Source organism: Rhyacophila brunnea, unplaced genomic scaffold, assembly GCF_057557595.1.
Source record: "Rhyacophila brunnea isolate RB1 unplaced genomic scaffold, BYU_Rbru_1.0 scaffold_5, whole genome shotgun sequence".
NCBI lineage: Eukaryota > Metazoa > Arthropoda > Insecta > Trichoptera > Rhyacophilidae > Rhyacophila > Rhyacophila brunnea.
This window is the reverse complement of record NW_028233170.1, coordinates 24,515,332-24,533,211: the sequence shown is the minus strand read 5'-3', so window position 1 is coordinate 24,533,211 and position 17,880 is coordinate 24,515,332. Positions and strand designations below refer to the sequence as shown.

Genomic DNA, 17,880 nt, shown 5'->3' with positions numbered 1-17,880 from the left:
GTACTATCCGCACTCACCAAAAGCAACTACATACTGACAACGAATACAGTTAATTATTGTTTGTATCAGGGCTTCGAACCGGAACTCAACCAAAATCCGATAAAAAACCGTTATTTTTGACACTCGGAACTAAACCAAAAATCGAAAACCGGAAAAACCGTTATTTTTTTCTGAACGAAAACCGAAACGAAAAAAATAAATAACGGTTTGAAGCCCTGTATAGAGCAATTTAATATAATAAAAGGTAAAGACCTTATTAGTTATTGCCTAAGTAAAGGATTTGATATAAAAACATTTTTTAAATATTTTGAATATTTAAAGAGTTTGCAAAAACTCGTAGTAAATAGTTAATAGGTATAGGGCAGAATATGACTCAAATGGGATAGTACAAAACTCAAATCAATTAGAGTTAAAATTTCAATTTCAATAAAAAATAGTCACCTAAATATTTGATGTATTTGGGCAAAGTGATTTTGAATTTTTATTGTATTTTTTTATATTTTATAACATGCTACGTGATATCTTATTATTTATATGTGTCTGTACTTCATCGGAACCCTCCGAGTATCATAATTACTCCAGAATTGGTATATCATATTCAGTGTTCTCCAGTTTTTTATATCTTCTGCAAGGTGGTGGATGTAATTTTTTTATTTTTTACAACATTCTTTCAATTGGTGGTTCTAAGTCACCAGTGTTCGCCTTCTGCCTTTTTGCTAGGTACATTATTCCCCAGTAAAATAAACTTTCGAGGCTTTATAAGGCACAGCGAAGAGTATGACAAAATAACGTGATACACGCATACAGAGGACAGTCAATTATTGATGCGTAGCCCTTGACTACACGATACTAATCGAGGCATACACCCTTAGCGGTCGTCGCCAACACCACTTTTCGAAAAATGTTTTTTTTTGTTGTAATGTCCACGATTCTAGTATATACAAAAAAATGAAAATCAAAGTTTACATAGCCACAATAGTCATTGTGAACTGTTCATTAAATTTAATATAACAATTAGAACATACATAATTTGAAAACATCTCATGCATCCCACTAGAAAAAATCTTTATTTTAGAAAAAAAAATACGACACCCGATGGGACTCTCTTGATTCACGCTACTGTACTTTACCAATTAAGCTAAGGGCATCCTACACAGTTACGACGATTTTAACTAGGTGTTCTTACATGAAATGCTTACTAAGGTTGAAGTCCCGTCGGGTGTCGTATTTTTTTTTAATAATTCTGGTGGGTATATGCATGAGATGTTTTCAAATTATGTATGTTCAATATTTAGAATCTTACATTCTTAAATCTTGTGAATTGTTCATTGAATAAAAGAAATAGTTTTTTTTATATAAAAATGTAAATTTTCTGAGCAGGTAGTTATATAAAGAAAGAGCAGACAGAATTACACATTGAAGAAATCAACTGATTTATATTATTAATTCTTCAATTTACCATGCCCCACCTCATATTGTTATAATTATTATTAAAACAGAGTTTCTTCAATTTCTAGGCGCGAGTTTCTCAACCCACGCCACATCCCATATTTTCGTCACTTTATATAAGCTTTTTTTGATATATCGAGATGAAAGTATACTAAAGTTCTATTAAGTGTAAACCAACAATGTAATCTATAACTTGTGCGAGTTGGCCTATAAGTATTGCAAGTGTCATAACTAATCATACTGACAAATACAGATACATAACAGATATGTACTCTTTTTTTCTATATATATAAGGTCATACAGTCACAATATTAATTATTATGAACTGTTTATTTTTTAGAATAATATGATTATTGTTAGCAAATAATATATAAACTAATAAAATAATATAAAATAGAGAAAATATCCAACGTTATGCACAACAGATGCGCACAAAGAAATTAATTAGTTATATTCGTGGGTTTAATTAAATTGAACTAGGCATACTAGAATTTAAATCCAATAAAAACACTCAATAGAACTTTAAGACATGTTTACACATTTAATTACGGGACCGTACACGTAAAGTGCTTGCGCATTGTACGTAATCTGTTTACCGCACGATAGAAGAACAAAGTTTTCACTTCATCGGGACATGGGAACTTTTTCAGCGCAATTTTGCGGACCAAATGAAACTTTCAGTTTTTCCAAATAATTATTTCAGAGGGTTTGTTGTCGCCGACTCGGCCAGTCGCCTGTCATCAGTGGAAAGTTTTGTCGTACATTTTGTACAGAAACGGTGTGTTTCATAATTATTTTATGTACATACAAACACCATTATAAATAAATAAAAAATCAAGTACCCGCATATGTACAAAAAGGTTCTTACTACAAAGTGGGATATATGAAATATAGTTAAACTATTTTGTAGAGCTTTGTACAATGACTTCCAAAAAATTTTTTTGTTACAATTTCAAACAGTTATTATTAAACTCAATGGATATTTATAATTTAAATTTTACTATCCACGATCTAAGATATCGTAATGGCAGTGTACGCACTTGGTAATCGGAAGACCTGGAGATTAAATGCAGTGTTTCATTTTAAAGTCTTATTTTGTTCGTCGAATAAATCATCATTTGTCAAATATCTAAAAATCGTATAGTATTTGACCTTACAGCATCGCATTAATGACGTAGTCAGTGATAACAGTTATTTATGGTATTTTTTTTATCACGAATCAGCGGGATTTAATCTACCTGGGATTTTCGAGTAGCTTGCGTAAAAGAGTTTCATATTTAAAAAAAAAATGGAAATAGTTTTCGGAAATCTTGTTTGACAAAATAATATAAAAAAAACACAGATGTTAACACTTTATAATTAGGTATGTACATCGCCAAAGTATATGTTTATTATATTTGAATGGAACGTTTAAATGGAGAGCTTAATTTGTGTACATGTAAAGCTTTTACGGGGTTAAACTAAAAAAAAATCGGTTCTCTGAAAAAAGCTCGTTCGCATTAATACGGTACACAAAACACGGTATATGTAACCCGTACATTGCATTTCAATACCGTTGCTTTATGAGTTTCACCTGCAGAGCCTGAATTTTATTGTTAGTGCTATTTGAATTACTTTGTTGTAATCTCCTGGGTGTACCACATGGTCGCTCTATATTGCATGCCCAGTTTGTTATCCGAAATCCCTCCGCTGTATGTAATGGCATGATGTGGAATTCCCACACCGGTAAATGTAAACAAACACAGAAAAATCGGCGAATTATGGATCTATTTTGAATTACTTATTACAATTTTAATGTAAATTGTTTGTTTATCGGATTAACATTAAAAAAACTGTTATATAAACATAAAAAGGAAATTAAATGCATGTAGGTACACACAAAACACTTTAATTTACATCTTATATCGTCCAATGTCTGTTAACTGTAGGTAGTAATATATATATTTTTGTATATATATAAATTTAAGTAAAAATATCACATTTGATCTGTTTTGTAATTCAGTAGCCTTTACTGGATTTCGATTAAAAATCCGGTAAGCAGCCAATGTTCACAGTGCTTGATCCGGAAGTACGTGCAACATAGTTACAAAAACAACATTTTTTTATTAATACATATTACAATAGTTGAATAATTATCGCCGTTAACAGCAGTTTCGCTATATGAACCCATCTTTAGGAGGGCGTTAAACTAAATTATTATATAATATTATTAAGTTATCTTAGTCTCGTTCCGAAGATGGGTTCATAGTCCGAAACAGATGTCAACATAAATAACTCAATTAACAAAAAAAATAGTTTTACAACCATTATAATGTAGTTCTGCAACGTATTATTAAAAAAATGATAATGAAAATTTATTTGTATCATCGTCAGACGGGTCGATCTACTGCTGGATGAAGGCCTCCTCTAGCTCCCTCTACTCTTCTCGGTACCTAGTTCTTCATTGCAACGTACCACCGAACATTATAAGACGGTGACACTTTTATTCAATACGAAAAGGTCCGAGCCATGATTGATTGCATCATATTATTATGTAATTAACACTGATATGATGAGCAAATGAAAAACCCTCATCTACAACGAGGACATTGGTTTAAATTTAGCAATGTATCACATTTTTTTTTTGGTTATTATGACATGGTTATCCTATCTGGTTATTGATCCAGTGAAAAATATTTATAAAGAATAGATATTTTTAGTCTTGATAGAAGAATAGTTTTTGAATATTTTATCCAATACATAAATGATTATTTTCCGACTGCCTTTCTACAAGGCATGCTTACTTCTCACTCTCTTGAATCTCGTAGGTCTCTTCTGCTCTTGGAACACTTTTGCCTGTATCGCGAGGGATGGTTTCCAATCCTGGTGACCCAATGAATTTGAATTTACATGCGCCTGTCAATTACCTACGTGGTCGCAGCCATTATTTATTCTGGATCGGAACCGTGTCCTCGTATCATCATTAGCGAGGGGTGCAAGACTAACCAATGCACTCCCCAAAGACGTAGACATTTTCGGTGACGTGCTATGTATTTTGTATTCGAAATTTTATTTTTCTGTATAAAATTGTATGTATTTTGTTTTCAAAAATTTATTTTTCTGTATAAAATTGTCAGTAGCTATCTACCTACATAAGTATTTTAATAATTATTATTATTATTTTATGTATTCTATTCTTCTCTCTTGTGAGGTTAATAAGGGTAATATGTGTTATAATGTAAATCTCAAGTTGTGCACGTCTTAAATTATGATTTATTACGTCCACAATGTTTTGTTTTCTCAAATAAATAAGTAAAGGTGTAAGGTGGAAATATATGTATAAATATTACATATTTATTTATACTATTCATACTTATGTATTTCATATTCATGATCATTAATCATGATGATAAACAAGCAAAACAGCGTAATGGCTTATTTCAGTATAAATGGAATCTTTCTGCGTAGGTACCAACCGAAATAATTTTAACGGTGTTTAGAATCCGCTTTTCCTAAACTATAATTTGAGCACCTGCGGTTACAGCGGAATGAGAAGAATAAACAATTTCCCCGTACTTATGTCGGTACCTCGCTCGAAAAACGTAAACACTATAAAACCATTTTTTTTCTTCGATTTTGTGCAGCGCCAGTGTTTACTCTGAGCAATATTTGAACGGCGTGAAAATTACGTACGATTAATCCGGTCCATAAAACAAAATTAAGTTAGCGTATGAACTCGATAAAAATCGCAGAAAATATTTCATGAAGTATTATCAGTAGTAGGTTAATAACCCTGCGAATAAAAATCAATAAATACATTTAATATATCAGCTGTGAATAAAGGGCTTATATCTGTTTAACAATGAAGAATGTTGAAATTTGGCACACTAAATTAGTAGGTAAAAAGTAAATGGGCTACTCGGGATCACTTACACAAGCGATTTCCAAACTGGGAGGCGCGGAGTGTTGCGAAGGGAGGCGCGTAAAGTTTCACACAATTAATGTAGCCACAGGTTTACAGTTTGCAAATGCTTATTTTATAAAACGTCCGCTAGATATAAGCTTCACAAAACAGTCATATAAAAGGATGTCTGCAAACCTGTCTGAAAATATGGAGATTCATTTTATAATACCTCACTTCCATAGTATATTGTGAAGCGCGCTGGCTATTTCGTGAAAAAATTAAATAAAAGGGTCAAATCGTAATGTTGAAATTTGAGGCAAATTTGTTTAGGAACGATAATTTCGTTGTCAAAAAAATGAGTGAATAAATCAATGCAAGGACCACTAATGCATTCACTGATTTAAAAATATGAAGTAAAGGCATTCATAAAATATTGGAGCTTTGGATATCAAAACTACAAAAAAAAATAAGTTCGCCATGTTTCCACTTTTAAATGATTCGTGCGCCAGATACATTGAAGCAAACAAAAATCTATTTACTGAGTTCTTGGTTAGTTTGCTAATGCACTTTTCACGTTATTTTATTAATAGTAAAAAAAGGCGCTGCTTTTTTTCGAGATTATTAAATATTTTAAATATGTGGTTATGCGTTGCAATTTGATGTGACACCTATATGATGATTGAAATACTTAAATGATCATTTTTGATATAATGATGATATTTAAAAAGGGGTCTGTATTATTTAATGAAATAAAGGGGGGGAGGCGCCAAGATAGATTAGATTTTTTTAAAGGGAGGCGTAGTAACATAAAGTTTGGAAACCACTGACTTACACATTGAGATATCCATATAAAACTAAATTTACAGTTATGAGGTTTATAGAAACTTAAGTGTTATTATATTATAATTAGGGCCCGGATTTATATGCTAGTGCAAGTTTTGTTAGGGTGTATGCACAGCTATGAGAGTTGCACAGAAATCCATTTTGAAACACACAGAATCCAAAAATAAAATTTTATTGTGCACATAAATGCATATTTGAGACGTTAGAGCATATTTCGAAGATGAGTGCATATTTCATAAATAAATGCATATTTTAGGGGTTTTGCATTTATATTTTCAGTTTCTTTAAATTATTATTATCGAAATATAACTTAACTAGGTAGGTAGGTAGTTTAGATGCACCTGCATTTTTTTTAAATGGCATCCCCGAGTTCGTTCATTGTCTATGCCATAGACAATTCGAGCCCAATTTCCAGATGTGAACACTTTAATTGGAAGTGTTAAGAAAGTGTTCATTAAGGCACCACTTCGAGTCCAAGTTTATAAAGAAGATCAGTCTAATCTACCACTCCCCCCAGAACCTGTGCTGACTAGGTGGGGAATGTGGCTGAACGCAGCTCATTTTTATTCAAAGAATTTTGAAGCAATAAAAAACATATGTAGTTAAAAAAATTCACAAAAAAGATTCAGTGTCCATAGAAATATGACAAAACATAGTAGATTGCCCGACGATAGAAAGGGACTTGGCTGTGATTGAGACTCATTTCTCTTTCTTACCTGAAACAATCACAAAACTGGAAACACGAGGACTTCGTTTAACAGAGTCACTGGAAATGGTGGAAGATGTTAAAAGACGATTGTCTTCTATCACATGTGAGATGGGAGACATAAACGAAAAATTCGTAAATATTTTATCGAAAAATCCTGATTTAGAGAATGTATACAACATTGATGCTTATATTAATGGAAAAGGCCTGAATTTACCAGTAAACGTCAAGTCAACACACGCACCTTTATTTAAATTTTGCTCAATAACCTCTGTGGATGTTGAGAGGTCATTTTCTGCATATAAACAATTAATACTGACAGATATGCGGAAAAGTTTTACACCAGAACACATTGAAAAAATTATTATAACTTATTGTTTTGGACAAAAATAGCAATAAATAGTATTTAAGAATTAGTTGAGTGTGTCGTTTCTGTTTTTTTTTAATTGTATTTAGTTTATATTGAATATAAAAAACTATTTTGAAAATAAAATTGTATGTAACTTTATATTGATTATTTGTGTGTTTTTTTTGTTATTGTATAGGTATTATTTATAAAATTACTAATTTGTTATTCGATTTTTATCAGTAATATTGGGTATAGAGGGTATCTAGATCTTTTTCCATAAAAAACTGTCAATTTGTAAGTGCATATTTTTTAGTTTTTAGTGCATATTTTAATGATTTTAAGCGCATATGTGCATGCATATATTCATGTTTTTTGGTGAATACAAATCCGGGCCCTAATTATAATATTAATAATAATAGAGTATTATACTGAACTACATCCACCAATATTTAAATTATATTAACAAAGTTATTTTGTGTAATTTGATCATTTTATAGAGTGAGTGTTGTGCATTTCGCAAATGAAAAGTAGCCCCTTTAGACGTTTTTAACCTACTAGCACTTAATTGAATGAATTTTGTGGAACAATATTATCAAAAAAATTTGTATGGTTTGCGGTGTGGGCAGGGTGCGCAAGAATATAATTTTCTTGATTGTAATAATAAACGTGATACTTTTGTGATTAATATTTTTATTAAACTTAAATGAAAATAATTACAAGATAAAAAGAACTTTTTATATACAACGTTTCTAAATTTTCTGTTGAATTATATAAACTTGACTTGACTAACATAAACGATCAAAAAAAATTTGTACTTGATAGAAATAATACTGAAATGTCATTGTGACATGTCATATTAATTTCCACAGTAACGCACGTATATATTAATAATTTAGTTGCTAGGACCCCAGACCCCTAGCAACCAATAATGGTGTCGAAATAACTTTTCATACAAAACAGAATTAACTGAAAATGAATTCAATTCTACTTAAAGATGGCTAAAAGTGTTAAAAAAATGCATTGGCATCGTATTCTGATATATTCTAAAAGTTTCAAATGTCCAGCTAGTCGAAAAGTTAGATAAAAATCGATTGCAAGATTTGTACCGGACAAAGAACCACCGGACAAATAAGAATACGAGCTAAGAAAAACGTTGTAAAATCGCTGCTCACGTTGTTTTTCATCCAATCGATAATTAATATAACTTTATATTTCGATACAATTTATATGAATAATACGGTATTGATAGACAAGTGAAACTAATGTGCCGAACTTTTGCTTTCAACCGGACTTAGGATAAAGATAAAGTTTCGATGGTTCTTAATATGAATTATTATATTACACATCTTATCGTAATTGTATGGATGATGATAAGTTGTTTTCGTGTTATATAATATTCCAGATTTATTGGAAAAGGATGCTTGGGTTTTAAATATCATCAAATCGAAATGGAACAAGTAATTTTTGTTAAATTGTACCGAGATAGCCCCGAAATCAAAACAAATAGCTGCAGGCCAGAAAATTCATGACACATCGGCGTATTAAATTTTCACTGGGATAGCAAAACCAGTACTTTTGTTTGCGATCATAAAAGTAAACGCAGCAATATGTACATAGAGTTATAAAAAAGCGTATTGGTACTTAAAATATATAGCAGGGTACAAAATTTGCAGTGAACACCGAAAGTTACGAGTATTATACCTACTCACACGTTATTTAAACGATGCAAACAGATATTCGCAAACAAATGTTAATACTATTAGAGTATAGACTTACCACTTAGTGGCGAAGGGTTAATTTTGAAAAAAGGTAGGCTGTGGAGATCAGAGTAAAAGAGTACATTTGTCGAGGATACTTACGGGACATAATAAAATAATACGATTTTACTACTGATGACAACGACATACTAATTCGATGAAATTTCGATAGTTCACTGACGATATAAAATTGTATTTTCCTAAATACAGATAACAAACATTAAATAAAATAATTTTTTGATTATAAAAACAAGCTATACCTACTTATTTAAATGTGATTGAATTGCATAGATTTTTTTAAAATATTGTTAAGAAGTTAGGCTTTAAATAATTGCCTAGCGTGGATAACAATATATAGACAGTATGGGAAATGCAGTTCGCAGCGTGTGATTACCACAGGCGGCTGCGGTTTGTATCTACTATTGTATGCGCTGAACGTAATTGTAATTGAGCCATTATTACGTAATGATTGATCACCGATATTTATTGCGTACCCAGATGAGAAATATCGCCATTAAATTATTCGGTTTGTCATTACACCTATATATTATAATATTCCATGGAAAGGAAAATGTTATTATTGGTTCCGGAAAAGATAAAATAAAATTGAATTATGTACATTTCAATATTAATTGTCTTTATTTACGCAACACTATCAAAAATAAATATCGTCGACAGAAGGTAATAATTACAAGCAGCAGTGATTTTCTTTTAGGAAATAACGAAACCGATTCGTCAGAAAATTTAAAAGGGGGCTCCAACCAGTTATTAAAATATGAAATTACACGAAAATCTTTAAAAGAAAAGATATAGAATTCTCACAGAATAAATGCTAGGAACATCATGCATTGCTAAGAGACGGCAATTTAAGGCAGAGATTGCTAATATTATATACCTACAGCAGGGGGGGGGGGCAAACTTTTTGGATGGAGGGCCAAATTCAAGAATTCAAAATGAGCTGCGGGCCGCAAGTAAAATACCGTTTTTAGATATACACTATTTATTATCACGAAAAATACACATTACAAAAAAAAATATAAGAAGAATGAAACATTTTTTTAAATTCAGGTGTTTAATTTTGTAGTTGATATTCTCAAAACTGCTTGTAAATAGGCATCGGAGATATTTGATCGTAAAGAATTTTTATTGAGGTTCATGATCGAAAACTTTTGTTCACATATATAGGTTGATCCAAAAATAATGAACATTTTTCTTGCATAATCTTTAAGTTGGTCGAATTTGTCTGAATTAAGGGCATTGAAAAATTTGGAGATTTCTTCACGACGATGCAATTCTCTTAAATCGGTGTCACACTGCAGATCAATAATATCAAGTTATAGCTCTGTCGGTATACTATCAATATCTATTGAAAATGGATCGCGTACTATTGCTAAACTTGTCTCAATTTTTCGGAAGTCAACAAATCTTTGTGAAAAATCGTCATTCAGAGCTTTAATAATTTTACCATATTTTTCAAATTTATATTCTGATATATTCAGCAACTTCAAAGTTGGAAAGTGGTCGACGTCGTTATTCGATATTTATTTTGTCGAAGGAATAACTAGAGTTTTAATTGAAATCCATTCAAACTTTTTACCATATCATGGGCATATATTTTTTTTCCTTGCAACGCGGAGTTTAAATGTGTCACGATGTTCAACGTAGAAAATAGTGGTTACATAGTGTGAGACGAGACGTAAGGAAGACGCACAGAGATAATACATTTACGAAACAACAAATTCTTCAAATTTTAATCTATTGTCAATATTTTTTAAAAAATTATAAAAAAGTTATTCGTAATCAGAAGTACAATTAATGATGGCGGGCCTCAAAAAAATATCCGGCGGGCCACATGCGGCCCGCGGGCCGCAGTTTGCCCACCCCTGACCTACAGTAAGATAGATTTCGTTGATGTAAAATTGTTTTGTCAGTGCGCAGGGGCTCTACGTCACTAAGCGCGCCACTGATTACATGGTAATAATAAGTAAAAGAAAAAAGTTTTTTTCGTCAAATTGTATTTTGGAACAACTTTCTTTTTCGAGGGCTTATTTTTCCAATGACTCTATCTATCGTAACAGACTGGATTTTTTTCTGTAAACTGAGCGCTGCAAATCCATATAAAATACATAATTAATCCTAAGATGTCACTTTTCAAAAGATAAAAATTTAAGTGACGTTGGAAAATAATATGACATATTTATACAAATCATTGAAGTATTTTCGTCGTTATTATTTGGCATATGTGGTAGTATGGCAGCGGTCATCTTTATAATATGTTCCACGTAAAGCAATTCCGGTCTGCATGTATTTTGGGACTAGCCTGTTGGTTATGGTCTGACAAAAGGAGAAAATCAGGACAAGAATAGGTAGGCGAGTAAAGCCGAGGGGCGGGATCTCTTAAAGATCCGAAGACAAGAGACATTTGGGTAAGACAATAGCCAGCAGCCACACACACATTGACAGATCTCGCAGATTTATTTTTAAAGTTACCCAAAATATCTTTTTGGGATAACGCATAGAAGGTCGACGTTATATACAATTAAGTATTTATGAACCTTACGCATATATTATCGAGTTTTAACAAAACAATAAGAAACACTGCAATGCCTCTGTTGCTTTATTAGTGGTTAATTGAATACAATTCATTATATTTCTTGAATTGCAAGTATGGTAACAATAGATACCTAATAGTTGATGTATTCATACTATACATATTAATCTGGTTTCAATCTTCTAAATAATATTTGTATTTATTCATTAAAAAAATAGATTTAGGTAGGTACCTAAGTACATCTTAACATATTACGAATTCAGGACTTTCAAAACATGACATTTAAACGTTAAACTATACTATTAATTGAACATATGTTACGCCAAATGTGCGAAATTGACTATTACATGAAATGGATAAGATTTTGCCTAATTCATGTAATAGTCAATCCTGTTGTCTTATTCATGAATTAGGTAAATTATCTGCCGAGTGCGTGAATTCGTCAGGGTATGGAATTCTTAAACTGTCAACATGACAGTAGAAGAAGTAAATTTAATAAGGATAGTTTTATTAGTTATAACTGGACATAATATAATTATAACTTAATACATATTAGTGTTAATATTATTAATTATATAATATACCTAATTATTAATTGGACATGGAATAGTTCTAGTAAATTTTCTGCATGTGGTGACATTTAAGTAAATATGCACTAATTGTGATATACAATTTTGAGGTTAGATTAGGTTAGGTTAAGTTAGGTTAGGTTTTGTAATTCTGAATTCAACTGAATGTCCATTTTGAGGTTAGCTAATAACTGTCAACAAACTATCAAATCATACTATCACAAACAAACAATCGACCATTGATACTCAAGCACGAATCGAATCACGAAAATACCTTTTAATAAAATTCTTCCGTTATCATATTATAGTTCTAGATTTTTTTTGGGCATAGTAAATGGAAATAAACGTCATTGTAGTTATTATAATCAATAACATTTGACACATTTGGTTAGTTTGATTAGTTGCAAAAAACACCACCGGATCCGACACTATCTATTTTGGCCAATGCATGAGCATTTGACACATTTGGTTTAGTTGCAAAAAACACCACCGGAGCGCTACTATCTAATTTGCCCAATGCATGAACTAGGCCGGAAAAATACTGACGAATTCATGCACTCGGCAGATAATTTGCCTAATTCATGAATAAGGCAACGGACTTGCATTTTTCATGATTTAGACAAAATTTTACCCATTTTATGTAATAGTCAATTTCGCACATTCGGCGTAACACATATAACTTGAAGACACCTCAGATATATATACCTACTAAAAAAGAGATTTGAAAAAAAATACGACACCCGACGGGATTTGTATTGAGATATCCACCGGTATCGCGGTAATATGCTCTAACCAATTCTACGGATCCTCCTACTTAACTACGATAATTTATATATAATTGCGTTATTTTTTACTATTGATTTTCGTGTTTTTAAATTAAGGAATAATTAATTACAAACTGACGTCCGGACTTCGTCAAATGTTTAATTATAAAGTGTACTTGAACTTGCTAACAATATTTAAGAATATAACATTTTACATATTGAACAGTCATAATTTGAAAACACGTCAGATAAAGTAAAGCTCAGAATAGAAGAAATGGTTTAATAAACTTTATACTATTAATACTATCATCCGGGGATAATTTATAGAATTTGAATTTAAATTCCAAAGGATTTAAGTTAAACTATACAATTTTTAAAACTTTGAAAACACATTTAATACGGGCAGTCTTTCGTGTTCGCATAGATAATCAGGAGTAAAACAATCTTCCTCTGTCGTAAAGAAGACTCGATATTAATAACTGTGTATGTATGCAGTAGCGAAGGGAGGAGGTAGGCTGTTAAGATCCGCCATAAATAGTGCACATTAAACTTTGTCAGTCAACGTACAGATAGTGTTGGTTAGTTTTTAAAAATCAATTAAGCCCTGCGAAATCCAAGCCATAATAGATAATAGTAAAAAATACTCGTTTATCTACAAAATATTTAAAATTATGCAATTAAATCATAAATAACTTTGAATATTGTATATTAGATAGAATAACATTTTTATAGTTTGGTTAGGAATTTAAAAAAAATGAACCGACAATATGTGTAGGTACCTACTATGTATTCTTAATCCAACGAAAACAAAGTTTTTAGGGTTTAATTAATTTTTAAAAATTAACCAACACCATCTGTAAATAAATTGTAGTCTTAGTTCAATAAAAACAATTACGTATGACTAACAAAGTTTAATGTCCACTATTTATGGTGAATCTTAACAGCCTACCCCCACCCATCGGTACTAATGTAAAGGTACCTAATTGATTTCTGTTTAGAAAACATAATTATATGACAACTGCATCAGTTGTTTCAATTTCAACACTGGGTGTTTCTTGATATTTTATTTATTATTATGCGTCCAAAAATCGGTCGGATCATAAGTCCACTTTATATTAACCATAATTTACAGTTTACATACTTATAATGGTAATTCGTTATACTAGAAAGAAACGGATATCTACTGGAATAAAGTTCAAACTGCTCTAAAGTTAAGAAACAAATATCCATCTGCGTTATCGGAATAACCTCAATCCAGCTTATCGTCGGAGCTTATGGTATCCCGCATTTTGTTTAAGTACTTAAATACTATATTCTGCAAATGCTATTCGTAGTTTCATATTATTATATTCGCTAAGGAATCGGTTTTATACCCTTTAGTAAAAGAAATTGTCCTTGGGAATGTTTAGACAAATTATGTATAAACTGGCATGTATTTAATTCCAACGACCCTACACACATCCATTTGAGTGTACCTATACCGTGACGTAATCAGTGTTGCCAACTTACTGCCATTCACAAAAAAATAAGGCAAATGTTTTGAATGCCATCGACCCGATTTATATTTAATCGGCAGCTCGGAACAATACATGAGAAGATAGTGAGGATTTTACAGGAAACAGGAGCTTCAAGAAAGAAGTCAAGGGTTTGAAGAAACATTCAAATCAGGAAAAAGTCAGTCAATTGAAAAATAATTAGCAAAAAGGTAAAAAAACTTGACCAGCAGTTAACACGATAAGTTTCCGTTATTTGTCGTAATTCAAAATAACACGGATTAACACTGCAGTTCAGTAAACGTACAATAATTGGGAACACGGCGATAAGCGGGCTAAGACACACGACATTGTGTCTTACTTGATTCTAAATGCATACGATTAGAACCTCGAATTGGATTTTTTTTATCCAATTGGAGATTCTAATCGGATGCATTTGGAATTAAGTAAGTATCACATATTTTAAAATATGTTGCGGTAATACGACATTTGAAAGCTCCCAGTAAAATTTTAAGATCGCTGCATCTCAATTATTAATTGTATTAAATTATAATAAGTAATCGTCGCACTCTAACCTCGCTCTAAAACAGCATCATGAACGGCCGTGTTAAAAAAACATCATGCCTGACAGTTCACATCCAGGGATAATAATTAACTGTCTGAATGCGATAGAGCATATTAATCACTTTTTTTTTTATTGATTTTGGAGTTAGGTATGCTAGAGCCCTGGTGATTTGTCATAGATTATTATTTTTTTGAGGAAAACTGATTGGACGGGGAAAAATTGGGAAAAGAAGCTAATAAACTCTCAATATGAATCTGAGTAGAATGGATGAATACACGTATTTTTGTAAGGTGTTTGTGATAATATCCAATTCATATTTTGAATTACTATCTTACTATCTCGCTTACGACATTTTGTCTTATTAAATCATACCGGTCTCGATATTATCTAATATACACGCATATCATCGGCCGTTCGCCGTTTTAAATCGGCGTGCCTCACACTGGCGAGTGTCGCTCGAGATGTGTCTCGATAAACATGCGACAGACAGGAGGCGATGTTATCGCGCGCCGAGATCGTCACAGCTCTATTATTAACACCGCACAATCTCCTAATGTCGTCTCAATTAATCATTTTGGCCACGCGGCTTAGCGACGGGCTGCGGCTTACAGCGGCTGCGGTCGCTCGAGCACGGAGATTACTTATCCCGTGCAAACCGAGCTTTAGGAAACTCATACGGGCTCATCAAAACACCGAACATCATTACAGAAACTAATTTTGTCTGAAAATAGTATCTAACGTGGAAATATTATATTATAATACAGCCTTTACCTTAATTGAAATAGTGCCGACGTATGCAAACATAAATCTTAACATAATAGGATTAAAATTACAATATATTCCTTAGGCTTGACTAGTCATCGTAAGAACACATATTATCTTAATCTTCGCGTATAAGTAGTGATTGATATACACGGAATGAAGAAGGAAATAGTTTGATCAACAACAATAATTTATGACCATCATCATCAGCCGGGGTCGATCCACTGCTGGATGAAGGCCTCCCCTAGCTCCCTGCACTATTCTCGGTCCCTAGTTCTTCGCTGCCACATGCATCCATCAAACTTTATGAGCTCGTCCATCTAACGGGTTTTAAGGGCGTTTAGTGCCACTTAGGTACCACCGTATGACGGCATTTGTCCAGTGGTTGTCAACTCGCGCGAAATTTTCAGCCCATTATTACTTCATCTGCTTAAAAACTTCCATCCCATCGCTGCTTCCTTATCCATTAGTTTATTTTATGATCTTTACGCGTTATGCCCAACATGGACCTTTCCGTGCCACGTTGCGCTACTCGTAGGTAATATATGGATTTCTCTTAGATTATGAGTCCATATTTCACACGCATACGTGAGCGTTGGTAGCGCATATTGGTTGAACAATTAACCTTAAGACTCAATAGGAGATCACTTTCAAGATTCAGGCGCCCAAATGTACTCCTTGGACTATTACTATGGACATCAACCGAATAGACATTCATTTAACAGATAATTACGAAGGGCTGTTAAGTAACTCAAACTAAACTATAACAGCAGCGACCCACAAGAACGTTGGGCTGTTGCGTTTTAATGTATCCCGCGTAGATATACCACGCCGATCGGCTTCCACATGGCGGAAGGGTCTACAGGCTAGATGGAGATCGAACGCTGCGTTCGGTGGTTCATGTTTGCGCTCGCGTTTAAACAGAGAAATTACGTCGCTTTAATATTGCGTGAGAGTTTGGGCGGGGTGGAGTTCTAACAAGTAAAACGCATTTGAAAGCTCTTTTGCGCATGATGGAATAATTATAATTAAACCATTAATAATGTCACAAAATGAACAAAACACCACGTTGAGACCAGCCTACGAGTATTTTTTTGCAATTTGTTGTTACATGCAGAAAGATTACTTAATTGTGATTTTGCATGGAGAAATCAATTAATTTTAACATGACGTTAAGTTGCAAACATGTAACACGATATTCCGGAACAAACATGGTCTCTGAAAATACGATCACAGCAATTCATTTAAAAGTATGATCACTCTATACTCTGTATAGCTATAATCTGCATGTTGTCGACAATGTTTCTTAAAGTAAATTCGATCGAGGTTAAAGTCTTTTATTTAATTTTTATTATACCGTACGACATGTATAATATAGACTTAGGAGTAAGCAGTATACTTAGTATTTACAGGGATCTATTGGCGAATATACGCCACGAATTGAAGTCAGGCGCACACACAAAAATGGTAAAAATGGAATTTTATTATTATTTATTATTGAATTTTTAAGGCGGCGGGAGTGGATGGAGTTAACAAAATCTATCAAGATACTCGTACATACACTACACCCAGACACTCATCATTGTGAGTCTAGCGTAAACATCTCACACTTGGCCTGCAGCTATAGCTACGAGTGCTGATCTGCGAGTTATTGCGACTCGTTTAATCCATAAGTGATTATTGTATGCCAATGACGTAAGGGTTATAATAAAATTAATATAATCGTTAGTGTCGTCCGCACCGTCTTGTCTTTTATACATGCTGAGTCAAATATTAAAACAAACATTAGACGCATCAGATGATTGCATCAATTCATGAGGTGTCACGGGTCTTCTACTGACACAGGCTTTGCGAGTCGCATAATGCCAAGAGAAGTGGGGCCAACCCTTTTAAGAGGGTTGTTCGACAGCCAAATCATTCAGTTCACGATCCTCAGTCACAAAATCATGTATAAGAAGAGGAAGAAGAAATATACAAGTCAGCTAAATAATTTATAGAATATACACACTAGAAAAAAATATTTAGTAGAAAAATTTAAGAGACCCGACGGGACTTGAACCTGAATCTGCTGGATTCGTGCCAGTATTTTTTCCCAATTAAACTACGGGCATCTTAGTTAATTACGACAATTTTAAGTAGTACATGTTACACGAAATGCTTATCGAATTGCGTTATAAAGTTGGCTATCG

General features: G+C 32.7%; 1 protein-coding gene across 1 annotated transcript in view; it reads right to left on the bottom strand.

Annotated features, from left to right (window-relative positions):
- Positions 1 to 17,880, bottom strand: part of LOC147066199 (uncharacterized) — a 444,290-nt gene that overhangs the window by 1,197 nt on the left and 425,213 nt on the right. The window lies entirely within an intron of this gene.